The following is a 17773-nucleotide window of genomic DNA, read 5'->3' on the forward strand; positions in this document are numbered from 1 at the left end:
GGTAGGCTTCCAGCATCTCAGAGAGTGCCTCCTGGAGAGTCTGTTCCCTGCTCCTGTCCTCCCACTGGCGCACAGCAGTCCTCCCAGTGTCCCTGTCGGCCTCTGGCTCTGTCCCCTGAGCGGTGTGCCCAGTGCCACTGACCCCAGGTCCCTGATTTTCTTGGGGGTGAGGTGTGGCCTGGGGTCCCTGTAGAGGTGGGCACACTGCTGATTGACGTGTCCTGGGGACAGAGTTGTGGGTTCACTGGGTGGGTGCTGTGGTGTTGGTTCCTGATGGGGAGGCTCTGTGGTGGTATGTGAGTGGGCTTGGGTGACCGGCTGTCCAGTGGTCCCTGATGGGCCGCCGGGTAGGTCCTCCAGATCCAGAAGTCCAGAGTTACTGTCATCACTAGGGGCCTCTTCTGTTGGGGGACTGGATAGTGGTGGCACCTCCTCACCACTCACCACTGACATTGGCTGGGGTACCTGTGGGGATGTCAATGATGTATTATGCTTCAAGTGTATGACATTTGTACTTCCGTAGCTTTCCCTCTATGGTTGGTGTTGCCCTGCCAGCATTTTCTTGTGTATGGTGATGTATTGTAGGATTGTTCGTTTCCCTATGCTGTGCATGCTTTAGTGATGGGTGTCCATGCAGGGCTGGGAGGGGTGTCCATGCATTGGTATAGAATGCAGGGCCTGGCATTGGGATTAGTGAGATGTGTAGGTGCAGCGTGTGGGATGTAGTGAAGTGATGGGAGTGAAGGTGAGGGTGTGAGATGGTATGCAGGTACGGGGGTGATAAGTAGTAAATGTTGACTTACCAGTGTTCAGTCCTCCGGCTACTCCAGCGCTGTTGAATGTCCACCGTTGTGATTCGTGGGTCATAATGTGGTGGGCGTTGTTTTGTTGGCGTAACGGTATGGGTTTTGGGACCGCCACTTTATCACTGACCTTTGGTCTGGTGGATTTGTGTATGTGGCTGTATTTTGTCAGATTGTTGTATGTGTGTCATAATATGGTGAACGGATATCCGCCACTGTGGCAGTAAATTGGGAGCCGTCAGCGTGGCGGTAAGCGGGATTTACCACCAGTGTCATTACACTGAGGGCATATGTGTCCTTTCCTTGCTTTAATTGAATAGCACCAATGCAGACGAAAATGCAATTGCCAGAGCACATGGGGAAGTAAGCAACCTACAGAAAGAGATGTAGTCCACCAGTCAGAGGTCATTGTCTCTTAACCTATCCTCAGTATGGACAAGTGTAGTCCCTTTTCTTTTGTGTGAGTCATTTGAGGATGATGGAATGATGTAACAATAAAGATATGAAGAAATGTCATTCCATTTTGTTAGGGACTTTGACATCCTGACCCTATAAGAAGAGGGTCTAAAACCCTCATTCTTACTTGTGGAAACTGACCCTCTTTGTGCTCTAAATCTAAAAACACAGAATCCTCCCCCTGTACTTGGGAAAAGTTGTGATCTGAAGTCTTGCTGATTGAATTTGTAACCTCTGTATTAGGACTCAAATTTGTTGCAGTTGTTGGATTGACCATGGGGAACATGTCCTTTATACTAATTTGAGCAAAGAAAGAAAGCAAATTACGACCCTCTGGTTTTGCCCTGCCATCTGGTCTTGGTTGCATATCCTTTGTTTCAGAAAATCAACAGGGGTAGTAGATGTGACAGCTTGCATTTCTTGATCCTCATGCCATCAAAGCAAGTGGCATCACTGAACATTCTGTTACATCACATTGATGCTTATGACATCACAGGAAGTGACACCACCCAAGATAAATGTCAGGTTTCACAAGGTGGTTTTGGGTTCTAGGCCATGCTGTAGCAATAGGTAGTCCCTGTAATTCAGGGGCAGGATTCAGTCTAGCAGAGAGTTTCTTAGTAAGTGGTTTGGGGGACATAGTCACTGAAAGATGTGGAAGCAGTCCGCAAAGATGTTGGGTGGTATAGATACACTGCAAGCATCTCCTGAGACGTGTATTGTGTGGCCTAGTCCAACATGGCTTTTGCAATTCTTTATTCACAGATATCACAACCATCACTTGACCAATCCAAGATGGAGGTTATAATCAGATCTGTCTCAAACAATACTTTTGGGTGCTGGGAAGCAGTGTCAGCATAAAATAAGACTCCACTGCAGTACGTTCACATAATCTTTTCCTTTTTCAAGCAATTCCTTGGCGTCCTCAGTTCATGTTGTCTTTAAATTTGTTGTTGTTAGGATATTGTGATGCTCTTGTGTTCTTGTTTGCAGGTCACAATTGCATTTATTAGGGTCGGAAGGTCAAGAAAGTTTTAGGTCTGTATCCAAGGTTGAAGCGCCTGCAGTTTGTGATGAATACGATGCATGCAAAGGAGCTATGTTAGGGTCGGAACTGTGCTTCAAGCCTACTATAAGCATAAACTTGCAACGGTACCATTTTATACTCACAAACAAAAGGAGAATGAATGAAAGACAATTTATGACAGTCCTATGGAGTCTATCCATGGTATGCTGTATTGGTGGGACAACTTAAGAAATGATGAGGGAGCAGATAATCGTCATTACAAATAAAACACATTAGAGAGCACATCTGCCTCAAAGGAAATCCCTCATTAGAAGTAGTTAAGTTTGCAAACGTGACTCAGCAGTCTCTGGTGTGGATTAGGGAGATCAACACAGAAAGATGTGATAAATTAGAGAAGGAAGTTTGCTATGTAAGCTCTAGAAACCACAAAACACTTACCACCAAATTCTGCAAAAGGGAGTTCAAAGGTATTTGCTACAGATATGGTGGCAACATGTAGGTAGCTATTTTTAAGGGATGTCCTGCACACTACAAAGAGTGTGGTGTTTGCAAGCATGATGGACACTTTGCCAGAATGTGCTGTAAAAAACAGAAGTGCAAAAAACAAATTAACTCAGATGGCAGAAGAGGCAGCCCCCCACACTGGAGAAGATGAGGTCCAGGATTCCTATAAAAGGATGGTGCTAGTGGTGCAAAAATCTGAAGATTCTCTTGATGGCAAAGTGCTATCCCCACTCATATGCTGTATGTAATGGTATGGAACTTAGTATGATGGTGGACTCTAGTTTCTCTTTCTCCATTATTCTCAGTCAAATGTTCAGCATGTTGTTAGCGTCAATTTTATGCACTTCATAAGTCAGACATGACAGCAGTGACATATGATGGAAACACAATTGTGTTATTTGGATACTTCAGAACAACTGTGAGGAGCAAGATATGTACCACTATGGTAAAGTTTTATGTAGTTAAGAAAGTGTCTGCAGTTTAGGATAGAGAGACCAGAAACGCCTGAAATGACTCTAAATCTTTGTGTGTCAGAGCCTGTGATGATGGTTGTAGGAAGACTATGGAGCCAAACTCATTCTTTCCTTTCCCAAAGTACTTTATTCAAGAATCCACAATTAGGTAGGTTGAGAGGAGTTGCGCATCAAATCACACTTAAGGAAGGTGTTGTGAGACAAAAACTCAGGCATGTTTCTTTCAGAATCCGTAAAGACCTGCAATCTTTGTTGGAAAAACTTCAGAAGGCTGATGTGATAGAGGAAATGGAATCTTCTGACTGGATCTCACCAGTGGTCCTTACCAAGAAGACCAGTGGGGATTTAAAGGCTTGTGTGGATCTCAGAGCTCTCAATGCCAATATTGTGGTAATTAGTCACCTCTTTAAAAAATGAATGACTTATTGTCAATGCTGCACGGTGGCACAGTCTTTTCCACCCTTGTTTTGCCTAGTGCTTACCAACAAGTGAAACAAGTAGAAGACTTAAGACTGCTGATTGCCTTGGTTAAACCATTCGTTACACCATTTTGCATTTTTGAGTACAATTGAATGCCCTTTGGTATAAGTGTTCCAAAGGGTAATGTTGCACTTGTTTAAAGACATAGAAAATAGTGGGAGGTGTTTCCAGGACAATTGTTTGGTCTTCTCCAAAGACATTGAACACCATGACCATGTGTAGTGTGGTTAGTTTTACGTATATTTTGCGCATTAGCTTCAGGCTTTAGGCCTCTGTGCACTTTGCCCTAAATATGTTTTATTCATTTGCTAACAGCTTAGAGCCTCTGTGCCCTTTATTCTAAATGCTTTCTATTAGGCTTCGTACTGTTATTTTACAGAATAGCCAGTTCTACGGTGTTGTTTTTTATTCATATCACACTGTTTTGCCTACTTCAGCACTGGAGCTCTTCATAACATATTCACTCTGTGCTTCAGTCAAGGATACAGTCTGGTACATTGCCGATAGACGTGGTAGGAGTTTAGACTTGGCATTCCTGCGTAGGGACATTTTGTGATCACGATGACCTGTTAGTTATAAAATCACTTCCTTGTCCCAATACATGCAAGAGGGAGATTCCGACCAGGGAACCACAACTAGACGCTGACTGCCTCGTTGCAGATGCTGGACCAGATCACAGGCCTTTGCTCAGGTATGAGGGTGTCTGTCTCCCTAGTGATACAGAAAGGCAAGCTGGAAGCTTAACATGCTGTGCTCTAAATAGAACAAGCAGAGGGAGAGTAGAAACGGTTAGGAATTATGATAGCTTTATTCTTATGTTTTACTCTCCTGGTTACTATATCAATCCTACTATGTTGTATTGTTCTGGTTATTGCGGCTCACGCCTTAATATCTAAAATACAGTTGTTTTATTAAAACATTATATAAAACTTATACTGTCTTTGTCATTTGTATATGAGACCATATTGTGAATGAGAGAGTTGGTTTGGATCTGAGTGACCACGACTTTCCTGAGAAGTTCCAAAGATGTCATGCGCTCGGCTGCCCAATCATCTCTTCCACATGGGAGAAATGAGGCACTACTAGTTAGCCGGAGCAACAACCGGATTTATGGTGACAGAGTTCCTTACACGTGGGTCAGACTCAGTCCCCCACACCGTTATCGATCCTGCTGCCTAGAAATCCAGTAGTCTCATTTAGGATAATGAGAGCCCACGCGACATGGCGCCGCCAACGATTGGTCTGGCTCTAATGTTTAGGTCCGACTGACTCTCTCGGTCTCGTATATATTTGGACTCCTCGGTTCCGTATGCAGAGACGTCCGTGGGGCTGAGGGTTTCCGCCACCACAGGTTAGGTACATCCTATTGCTTAGTGGTTGGTTGTTCAAGCTTGAACTTTAAAAGGAAAGACCCCGATATTGGTGTGCCTTCTTTGTCCTAGAGCTATTTTTGTTATACAAATGGCGAATCCAGTTGTAGTAAATATACCGCTTAATATGCGATTTCCGCTCACTGGTCATCTGATAGCACATGGACTGACAGTCCAGGGGGGTCCGGTCACTTTTGTGGTGGACGCCCATGCAGCCTATAGAACAGAACTTTTTTATTCTTGGGTCGTATTTCCAGCGGCTGATGGGGGTACAAATACTTTTCACGAATATACTATTGCGAATGTCCCTGTACAATACCGGGCTTATGCATACTTAGAAATTCCTTTATCTTATCAAGAACACCATAATTGGCTTGATGGCGCCCTCCCACACTCAGTAACACCAGTAAGGTTAGGTCCGTTGAGTAATGATGGTCCGACCTGGCCTTTATTGGCTACGTATACACCATATCCTGGAGTGGCAAATGTGGCTGTGGCTGAAGTGCGTCGTTTATATATGGAATTAACTGCAACGTACAGACGACTAGTTCAGTTTGTGATGCAGACCTTAAATACTAATGCAGCACGTGCTGCTCCAGCACACCCACAAGCGGTGGTACCGGGAATCAATCCGGCCACTGTACACTCAGTTATGGGTAAGGTACCGGCTAAACGTGAGGAGACTCAGTTTTGGCTGGCGCAAAGAATTAATACGCTGGAAGCAGTATTTCCCCATACGGGACCTCAGGATAAGCATAGATTTTTTGACGATGTGTTTGCCGTATCGGATGGTTCCTACGGTGGACCTTTGTAATACTTGGGGCACGGTGTTTGCCGCACTCTACACTACAGCACACGGTACACCGACTTTGGCTAACTTGCCGGAGGTGCTTAAACAAATTCAGGATGAATATGGGGCTGCCCCTGCCTTGGATTTAGGCATGCAATTGATGGGTAATTTTGATGCAGTTTCTTCTATTATTTTGAGTAATCTCAAGGGGGAGGCTGTAGCACTAGCAGTGCGAATGCGTCTTCGGGACGTTCCGCAGATTAATCAGGAGCGGGAACTTCCGAGAATTATAGCTGAAACTTATTCTAGTATTGGTCGTGATAGCCTAGGGGCTCGACCGCAGAAACCACAATTGCAGGGTAAAAATGATAAGGATAATGCTAAGCAACAGCAACCTGAGGGTGCAAAAAAGCGCTGGGAAAAGAAACAGCAAACACCTAAAAAAGATGGGGGACAGTCTCCGCAACCGGAGACCCCGCAGAATAGGTATAATCTCAGAAATAGGGATAATTTGAAGACGCCTGATCGATTTCAATATACTGATACACGCCAATCTCGTTCCTTTCAGGACTCCTCTGAGAAGAGAAGTGAGAGAGATGGGCGGTCAGAGCGGAGGACGGAGTACGTGAAACCGAGACAGGATTCGCAACGCTCAGCGGAGGTTTCTATTAAACAAGAAGAGAAACCGCTGCAACAAAAACAACAATTTAAAAAGAAGAAAGTGGCAGCGGTCTCTGTTAGACATGCCGCTCAAGAAGAGAGTTCTCTTGACGAACAAGACATGGGCGTTAGCACTGTTAGACAGCGCGGCAGAGGTCACAATAGTTCGCCGGAGTCTTCTAGAGCTTCTGGAGGTGAAAGTAACTGATGACTTCATACAAGTCGAGACGGCGGATATGCGGGTCTCTGATCCTGATAGAGTATATCTAGTAACTCTACGATTAGAAGGAGACATTGACCGCATTGTACACGCCATCTTTTGGGACCATGTGGTAAAATCATATGATGTTCTATTGGCCGAACAAGATTGGCCACCTGACTTTGATCGCGACTGTCCGGTTGGGGAGGATGTTATTGCGCCTTCCTTTTCACCACTTGTTCTGAGAGAACTGGCGGAGTCCTATAGTAAATCATGGGCTCTAGCACAGGCCCCCGCCCTATATAGAAATAATGTGGGGTGGGATAGACAATCACCTTATCATGTCATTCCAATAAAAGGTGAACCTCAGCCACAGCCGCAGTATCCTATTAAATTTGAAGCAAGGGCATCGGTAAGGAAAATTCTTACACAATTGGAGTACCAAGGTGTGATTGAGCCTTGTGTCTCGCCGATGAATAATCCCTTATTTCCGGTTGCTAAGCCGGACCATTCCTATAGGATAGTGGTGGATTACAGACATTTGAATAGTCATACACGCACATATGCAATACAGAATTCACATAGCGCTGCGCTGCGCTCATGAATAATATAGTGCGTAAAAAATACAAAACAACATTGGATATCTCGAATGGATTTTTCTGCCAGAATATAGCGCCCGAAAGTCGGGACTATACCAGTTTCAGTGCGTTTGGCTCTCAGAAAAAGTTTTGTCGTTTACCTCAGGGGTATAAGAATAGCCCAGGACTGTTTTCGGCTCGTGTGACTGAACTTCTACACGAGTTGGACCCTGAGGCGTTATCATATGTTGATGACATATATTTGACGGACGATGAGATTCTACAACATCTCAGACGCGTATCGCGCATTGTTGTGGGTTTTGCTGATATTGGCTATAAGTTTAATTTTAAGAAATCAAAGATTGCCTTCCTCAGTGTTATTTTCCTGGGATATGAGTTATCGAGTGAGGGCAAGAGCCTGGCACCACATTTTTTGGAGAAATGTGCTTTATTGCAGCCTCCTAATACGGTTCGGAAGCTTCAGTCATTATTGGGGTTTCTGAATTTTGGCAGAACTTACATTCCTGATTATGCTACACGTATAAAACCTTTATATGAACTGATTCGCCCAAATTTTTCAAGTAGATTTTGGACGATTGAGCATACACACATACTGCGAGAGTTGCAGAATGATCTCTTAGCGGTTAAACACTTACACACACGGGACAATAAAACACATTTGGTCATCAGGGTGATTCCTGGGGCTGTTGGATTTACGTATGTCACCTTTAATGAAGGGGAGACAGTCCCGACAGCATACAAGTCCCACTTGTATTCTGCTGCAGAACAACGTTTTGCACAGACTGAGAAAATTCTCACTGCAGTACAGATGGCTGTGATCAAGGAAAGACCGCTAGCCCAGGGCCAACGCATCATTGTCGTTTCCCCGATTCAGGCCTTAGAGGCGGTTACAAAAGCGAGTATTCCTAATTCGAAAGCTTTACACCCGCGGTGGATACAATGGGCTACGTCTTTGACGGCCACTGATGTGGATTACATATTTGACCCTAAGCTGCAGACTCAAGAATTTCTTCAATATGAAATAGAATATCCAGTTCCTGCTGGCACATTGCCTATTGATCTATATCAAGTGGTCATGTATACCGATGGCTCTGCGCAGCCAGCGGTTGGAACTAAACAACAGTATTCTGCTGCATGTGCGGTGGTGAGCGGCACTATGGAGGGGGAAGTTCTCTGCCCCCGACATACTTATACTAAAACCTTGGGAGATTGCACGGCGCAGCTGGCTGAGCTCAAAGCTCTTTTGTTAGCGTTGGAGCATGCAGTTCCGGCGATATTGACGTTGCTGGTCTGTGACTCCTACTACTGTGTGCAATCTTTCAATGAATATCTGCACTATTGGAAAATGAATGGGTTCAGAGATTCTAAAGGCAACACCATTAAACATAAATTGTTGTGGGGTAAGGTTGCGGGTCTGAAAGAAACGCTTCCTAAGGTCCATGTTGTACATACACTTGGACACCAGCGCGTTGGAATACACGTTGCTGGGAATACTTTGGCTGATGAGGCTGCAAAGTCAGCAGTGGCTATCGCCACTGTAGCCGCAGTGACTCGTTCGAGTTCAAAACCAGACATGGAGATCTCGGCTGCCGTAAAAGCTACGGCTGATGGCACGCCATTTCCTAAAGGATTCCCTTCTAAATATAGTTACTGCTTGAATGGTGCACTAAATGCTGTTGTTAATATTCCAGGCATTGGTGTACGTGAATTACCAAATAAGATTGAGAGACCTCGATTAATCTCTGCAGCACATGAAGGGGTGGCATCTGCGCATGCTGTTGTGGCTGCCACGATTTCACTTTTGCAGGCCCGTAACTGGTGGCCTGGTCTCTATAAGGAGACAAAGCAGTATGTCCTTTGTTGTGACGTCTGTCAACAAATTAAAGCATCGTCGGCTAGACGCCCGCAGCAGACGCCTCTTCTGATTTCAAACAGACCATTACAGTGTGTGTACTTGGACCATTGTGGTCCGCTGACACCAGATAGTGCATGCAAATAAATATTGGTTGCTGTAGATTCGTGCTCCAGATTTGTGTGGGTCTGGCCACAGCTCTCGGCTGACGCTCGGACTGTTATTAAAGATTTGCATATCTTTGTCGATACATTTGCAGTTGCGGCTTTTCATTCGGACCAGGGCCCTGCTTTTGCCTCTAAGGCATTCAGGGACACCATGGCTTCGTTGGGGGTCCAGCTCCAATTCTCGTCTCCATTTCATCCCAAGGGAAATTCTGTCGTGGAGCGTTTAAATCGTGATTTAAAGCAATCCTTAACGGCCAGGGTTATAGGTACGGGTCGTAGTTGGCTAGCCCACCTGTATGGAGTACAGAGAGCACTTAATAACTTGCCTAGAAGGTCACTGGGGGGTCGTACTTCATATGAGTGCCTGTTTGGAACACGAATGTACGTTCCTGATCTAGATGGTCCTGGTGTGGAGGCGGCAGATACGCCCTTTGACATAAATGATCGTGTCACTGTTTTGCAGGATTTACAACAATTCCGTGAAGATAACTCTTCTGCAAGTGCTGCCTCCTCAGGAATTAAGGATGAGCCAGTAACACCTACTGGTTGGATACCCAGGATTGGGGATCTAGTGCGTGAAAAGGTCGCAGTAAAGAAAGAATTTGGTCCTTCTTATCAAGCACCTGTCCCGGTGTTAGGGGTGAGCAGCACGAGAACTGTGATTTTACCGCCGCTGCAAGGGGCCAAAGGAAATTGTTTTGTTTCCATTGATAATGTCAAGTTACAACATGTGGCCGATTCTGCACAGCAGACCAAGAGGGACACCCAGTAGTTCCGGCATCCCTCTCACTACTGGGGAAGAAGTCCCGCTGCAGGTGATTTGCACCAACGCTGTTTCCTCTCTGAGCTTGGGGAGGGTGGAAGATGATCTTGCGATTGTTCCACAGTCAACGCTTAAAATGGAATCTATTGATCAAGTTGCTGTACGTTCTACTGATGTTTCTGAACATGTGATTTATAGCGTGCCTAGGAGAGAGCCTCCGTCTGCTTCTTTGTTCACGGTTGCACCTTTTGCGAGAACTGCCTCTGGCTGCTTCAACAACGCGGATGCGGCTGTATCCAGCTCTTCGTCATCGCTGTCTTCTGTCCAAGGACCACGTAAGCTACTGAGTTGGTTAAAACATACATATTTTGTTATTCCATGGAACTATTTGTGGCTATTTATGGCTGTAATGACTCTTTTTTTATGGTTGGGATTTGTGGTTACTTTTTTTCTCGTAATACATGGTCATTTTCTTCCTGATCGATCAGACATTGAGCACGTGGAGACTGTGTTGAGACCACATTTTTCGTCTCATATGGTTCGAAGAGACTTATCCAATGTGAACATTTCTGCAATACCGATTCCGGATGGGATTGTGTGGGATAAAGTAATGTTTGATATATATGGTCCCACTGAATTGATTCAAATACCGTATGGCCTCAAGTTATCAATGGATGATATTGTAATACCAGGCATTGTTTCTGATGATTGGGATGTGAAGACGGTAGATTATATGCTAAAAGATTTGCAATATTACACTGTCTATGACGATGATGATGCTTACCAATTTAGAGATAATCATGGTGACATGTTTTGCTACAACTATTATGGACACCACTTTATTCACAAAGCGAGTAGCCCTAAGTCCATATTTAATTATGTACAATGGGAACATTGCTCGACTCCTCCACAAGGGAGTTCGAAAACGTATAATGATAAATTTGCATATTTTTCTGGGCATAATCAGCGAAATGCTAAGTCTTACTATTTTAAAGTGGCACCGTATTCCCATAAGCAAATTTTGTTGACCGATACTAAATTACTATATTCAAATTCGTTTGTATCTAAACTTTCGGTCGAAGGATATGAATACTGGTTGAAGACTGTTGACTTGAAAAGTGTTTGGGGTACGAAAAATGGGCAGATGCAAGGCAGGGATACGTTATTTAGAGCATGCATTATCCCTGTGCAAATGATTTTCCTCAATGACACAGTACAACAGACTAGTTGTTTGGGCTTGGCGTCGATTAGGGAGTTGACTTTGCCTAGTATACCTGTCCCTTCTAAATTGAATAATTGGCAGCACTATGTGAATGCTACTTTTAGTGAATTTACGCATTGGGTCCAGAATGGTACGCTTAACGCTTCATCGTTACATCCGGGCGGGTGGTTATTGTGGCCTGTAGACACTAATCAGTGTCATCAACGTTTTGTCACCTCTTCAGGGGGGTTCAGGACTAGTAGGGCAGACCCTCGTTACATTTCACCAGAACATGCTGATATAATAACTACATACAGCGTGGGGAAGCTTTGTCAACAATGGTTGAAGTACTCCACGCTGGATGCAGTAAGGTCACATCTCAAGTTACTGTCTAATGGTACTGATTTACAAGATTTCTTATCAGGTCCCAAGGTGCCGCGGAGGAAAAGGTTCTTATCTGCAATTTACTTCTTGTTTGAAGCACATTCCGGTGGGTAGATATGAACCATTGGGTGACAGTTACATACACGAGGTGTGGGAGCTTCCTTTTCAGTACAGATGTGTTAATGTTTTGAGGGAGGTTTTTCTTAGCGGTAGCGAATGCGAAGCTTCTGTTAGCCATTCCATGGTTTGTAAACAGCTGTCCTTGCACGGAGCGTGTAACGCTTCGATTGCTAACTTAGCTTGTTATCTGAAGGGAGTTCCAGTCCCGGTTATTAAAAACACTTTCCAGGTGCTTTCTAACGGCAGTTACATTGTTCTTAACAGCGAACGCTGCTGTGGCATGCGTGCCGGAATAGTTTACGTTGTTATCGTCAACAAGGCCGTTACGTGCTGCGGGAATTTGTTGTTTCCCCCTACTGAATTTAGGGAGGTAGTGGACATCTGGCCTCATATTGCTACTTCCAAGGTTGATTTCGACAAGTTGAGTCGGCTGAAAGCTTTATTGTTTCAAAAGCATGTGGCCCTTACATCTGCTAGCGAGACCTACGCTCTTCAAGTGGCAAGGTCATCGGCGGAGATACAGTCCCTTTTGAATACTAACTTTCCGAGTCACTTTGGTGAACTTGTGGGACGTATATTTAATGCATCCAGCACTGCTGGTATTGCTCATTTTTTTAAAGCCGTTGGTGTTGGTTTCGCTCACACCTTCTCTTCCATATTCGGTTTGATACCTTCGGCTATACACTCTATTTTCGGAAGCATTTTTGGGGGTTTCCCGATTACTTTGGCTTTATTGGCTGGAGTTTTGCTATTGTTGCTATTTTTTCGCAATGGCTGTCCCGCCACGACGAGATCCTATATTGCTGCTCCCGTCAGCGCAGCTGTGTCGTGAACGCATGATGCAGTGTTTTGGAGCAACACTCCTGGGTCATTTGGAGTGTGACTGGTCTTTGTCATTCAGACCGGTTTTGGATTGTGTGCAACCCGTGCTTCGATGCCTTTGGTGCTCGTTTGAACATGCACTGGCTTTCTGTCTCTCACTGCAGCGCTCTCCAGTGGTCGATCCTGATCTGTTGATGTTCCCGATTAGGGCTCATTCCCAGACTTGTGCACTACGGTTGCGTTTGCTTCGTGAAGCGGATTATGAGATTCCCTTCCTGGAGGAAGATGGTTTTGTCTCTTTCCTTGGCACTACACGGGGTGCCGCCCTGAATGATTTTGGGGCTTTGGAACACACCTGCTTCATGGTACTTTGTGGCGTGGATCTTCCGATATTGACATATCTCGAAGTGGAGGAGCTTCTACGTTCTATTGCTTCTGTCTGACAATTGGATTATTTTTTTTCCCCGACTAAATTGACACTATATTGCAATTCGCTCTATCGTCACATGTTTCCTAAATTTATGTCTTTGTTGTCTTCTCATCTTGTCGAAATATTGTGTTTAAATTTAGGTCATGTTTTTTATGTTATTTGAACCACGTGCTACCGACAAGGGGAGGGTGTAGTGTGGTTAGTTTTACGTATATTTTGCGCATTAGCTTCAGGCTTTAGGCCTCTGTGCACTTTGCCCTAAATATGTTTTATTCATTTGCTAACAGCTTAGAGCCTCTGTGCCCTTTATTCTAAATGCTTTCTATTAGGATTCGTACTGTTATTTTACAGAATAGCCAGTTCTACAGTGTTGTTTTTTATTCATATCACACTGTTTTGCCTACTTCAGCACTGGAGCTCTTCATAACATATTCACTCTGTGCTTCAGTCAAGGATACAGTCTGGTACATTGCCGATAGACGTGGTAGGAGTTTAGACTTGGCATTCCTGCGTAGGGACATTTTGTGATCACGATGACAAGTTAGTTATAAAATCACTTCCTTGTCCCAATACATGCAAGAGGGAGATTCCGACCAGGGAACCACAACTAGACGCTGACTGCCTCGTTGCAGATGCTGAACCCGATCACACGCCTTTGCTCAGGTATGAGGGTGTCTGTCTCCCTAGTGATACAGAAAGGCAAGCTGGAAGCTTAACATGCTGTGCTCTAAATAGAACAAGCAGAGGGAGAGTAGAAACGGTTAGGAATTATGATAGCTTTATTCTTATGTTTTACTCTCCTGGTTACTATATCAATCCTACTATGTTGTATTGTTCTGGTTATTGCGGCTCACGCCTTAATATCTAAAATACAGTCGTTTTATTAAAACATTATATAAAACTTATACTGTCTTTGTCATTTGTATATGAGACCATATTGTGAATGAGAGAGTTGGTTTGGATCTGAGTGACCACGACTTCCCTGAGAAGTTCCAAAGATGTCATGCGCTCGGCTGCCCAATCATCTCTTCCACATGGGAGAAATGAGGCACTGCTAGTTAGCCGGAGCAACAACCGGATTTATGGTGACAGAGTTCCTTACACGTGGGTCAGACTCAGTCCCCCACACCGTTATCGATCCTGCTGCCTAGAAATCCAGTAGTCTCATTTAGGATAATGAGAGCCCACGCGACACATGTGCTGTGCCAAATTTGACACATGCTATCAAAGAGTGGTCTAGTCCTTTGTGTCAAAAAGTGCAAACTGTCCAGCTTCAAGGTGAACTATTTTGGACACACAATTTCTGTTGAATGTATAACTCTAAATGAATCTTTAGTGGAGGCCATTCGTTTGGCTTCTGCTCCAGATGATCATGAAAAACTGAGATCTTTTGCATGGTTCTGTGAGTACTATTAAAAATGTTGCTTCAATAATAGAGCCTGTACGTAGTCGAAGTAGAAAATACATGAGAATTTGTGTTAGGCAAAGAAGAGGCTTTTGACTGTATCAAGTATCAAATAATTAATGCTTCAACCTTTCTCCAGTGGTAAGCACTGTATCACCATAGCGGATGCCTCTGGCTAAGGACTGCAAGCTGTTTTGAGTCAGAGCTCATTTAACAGTAGATGGATTGTTGCTTTTGCATCTAAAACCTTAAGTGATAGGGAACATCACTACTCAATCATCAACAGGGAGTTGCTGGCATGTGTGTAGTCAGTAGAACACGTTTGTAGTTGTATCTGGGGCTCCCGGTTCACTCTTCACACAGACCACAAACCTCTTGTATCAATACTATCATCTAGAGGTGGCATTGCTTCTACAGCTCAAGTGGAAAGGCTGTGTTCCAGATGACAGGTATATAATTTTAACATTGTGCACATACCCAGGCAATCCAAACAGTCTGCCGACTGTTGGTCTAGATTGCTTTGTAGTTCCAAAGTGAATGAGGATAGGGAGGATGAGGAAGGTGGGTAGGACGACAAGACATGCTGTTGCATGCATAAAGGATGTATGTGCTATAACTGGTATTTAGACAAAATATTAAGAAAAATATTGTGTGGACAAATTATTGTGTGAAGAATATCAACAACAAAAATATTGTGAAAGAAATTTTATTCAGGTAAGCAAAGTTTTACTGTATATAACTCCCCATATATGTACCTTGACCATATTTATCTTCTAGATATTCAGCTGTGGAGTTAAGAATAATAAATGTGCACTTACCTATTTGCACTTTCTTTCATGATATTTTGGTCCTCAATATTTTTGACACAATATTCTGTTCACACAATACTTTTGTTACAGATGTTCTGTTTGTGATCCCTATAACTGGGGTGGACTTCAGTGAGAACAGTTGGGTACAGTGAACTTGGTTTTATTTAAAAAGTACATAGTTGAAGGGTAGCCTGGGGCTAAAGCACTTAAAGGTTCCCCCAATCATTTCCCCAAGTGTCCTCAGAATTGAAAGTTGTCAATTTTCTAGTGTTTCATAATGACAAGTGTGTGACTCCATTAGAGATGCATGAACCATTGATTAGCCAAGGCTACCAAAGTCACATGGGGATGTTCTCATTGAAAAATCTTTTGAGGCAGTATTTTTGATGCCATACGTGGATTCAGAATTAGAACATTGAGTGAAAGAATGTGGAATCTGTTCCTCAACTGACAAAAGTTGTAAGATTTAGCATACTCCCATGTACACTGTACCCTGCCCATCTGTTGCCAGGCAAAAAGAAAGACTTGACATTCCTACCTTTGGATATGTAGTGTGAGGTGGTACTCACTGATTTTCACTCCAAATCACCAAAATTGATGTTCATGGAAAGAGTTACCACTGCTATTGTTTTTGATTTTCTTTTGATAGTAATTAGCAGGGAGTGTTTCCCTGAGCTCATTGTCAGTGACAATGGTGTGCAATTTAACTCCACAGATGTGTCCACATTTATTAAGTTCCACAAGATCAGCACATTAAAACTGCTATTGTCAGGAATAAAGCTGTGCACAGTCCAGGTCCCGCCCGAAACTCCGCTGCGCGTATTTGCGGCGCTTCATGGGCACCACTTGTCATCCCCTCTTGTTCTAAAAGTGGTCATCAGCATCGCCTGCCCTGTGGTAAAGCTCATGTAGCTACAGGGCCAGGACATTGGTGGACAAGATGCAGTTATCAGTAGTATTTTAGGAATGGACTACAATTCCTAGGTTTCTAGAGGCAGCGGCCATCTTGGGGTGTGGCAGGCCTATAAATGCCCAGCCACACCCAAGCACATTGCTCACTATTTTGAAGACTTCGATGCAGTCAGACCTCGTGGGTATTCCTCTGAAGAAGAGCAGATTTCCTGCATGGCAGATTGGCAGTAAATCGGAGTATCTTTGTTTCCATGGTGAATTCAGATATGAGTAGGTCATACTCGTAGCGGTAAGGTCTTGATGAGCCGAATCTTGAAGGGGGTTGTTACTTCCAAAAGTAAAGCGCCCCTTAGCACAACGAGCAAAGCATTTTCAGGTCAAAGAGTAAAGAGGCCTTGGCGCGACGATCAAAGCGCTTCGGATCACGGGAGTAAAGGGCCCCTTAGCACAATGAGCAAAGCGCTTCAGGCCACACTTGTAAAGCGCCCTTGGCATGGGAATCAAAGCGCTCCAGTCCACATGAGTAAAGCGCCCTTGGCATGGCAATCAAAGCGCTTCAGTCCACATGAGTAAAGCGCCCTTGGCACAGCAATCAAAGCACTTCAGTCCACATGAGTAAAGCACCCTTGGCACAGCAATCAAAGCGCTTCAGTCCACACGAGTAAAGCGCCCTTGGCACGGGAATGAAAGCGCTTCAGTCCACATGAGTAAAGCGCCCTTGGCACGGCAATGAAAGCGCTTCAGTCCACATGCGTAAAGCGCCCTTGGCACAGCAATCAAAGCGCTTCAGTCCACATGAGTAAAGCGCCCTTGGCGCGTCAATCAAAGCGCTTCCGTTCACATGAGTAAAGCGCTCTTGGCACGGCAATCAAAGCTCTTCAGGCCACATGAGTAAAGCGCCCCTTAGCATAACGAGTGTAGCGCTTCAGACAAAGCAAGTAAAATTGTTCTCTGGCATATTGAACAAAGCGCTTCATGTATAACAAGCAAGGTGCTTCGGCCCAACGAACAAAGCGCTTCAAGTTCAATGAGTAAAACTTTCAGGCCTAGGTAGTCAATGTGAAAACGTTTCAGAGATAAGCAAATTATAGTTTCATTGTTTTTTTTGGGGGGGAAGCATAATATGTGAGATACATATTTAAGTCTTCGAGAATATGTGAGATACATGTTTAAGTCTTTGAGAATATGTGAGATACATATTTAAGTCTTTGAGAATATGTGAGATACATATTCAAGTCTTTGAGAATTTCTAGGCTGAGATCAAACGTTTATGCTTATGAATGTATAGTTGTTACATGATTGATATTCAGAGTACGTCCATAGTCCAAGGCTCTTGCCATCTCTAGGTTCAGAGGTTGCAGTTTGCTCTTGTTCCATGATTCAAAGAAGGGTCTACGTCCAATTCACAAAGGGTCTCAATCTGATATCACGGAGACGCCTTTATTCAAGAGTCTATTGGTGAGTTATACTGTTATGAATGAGTATATGCATATTTGTTCTAACCTTTTCTTTTCAGATCTCTCTCCCTGCAGTTTCCTACCCTAATT

This window comes from Pleurodeles waltl, chromosome 8 (genome assembly GCF_031143425.1).
Source record: "Pleurodeles waltl isolate 20211129_DDA chromosome 8, aPleWal1.hap1.20221129, whole genome shotgun sequence".
Lineage (NCBI taxonomy): Eukaryota > Metazoa > Chordata > Amphibia > Caudata > Salamandridae > Pleurodeles > Pleurodeles waltl.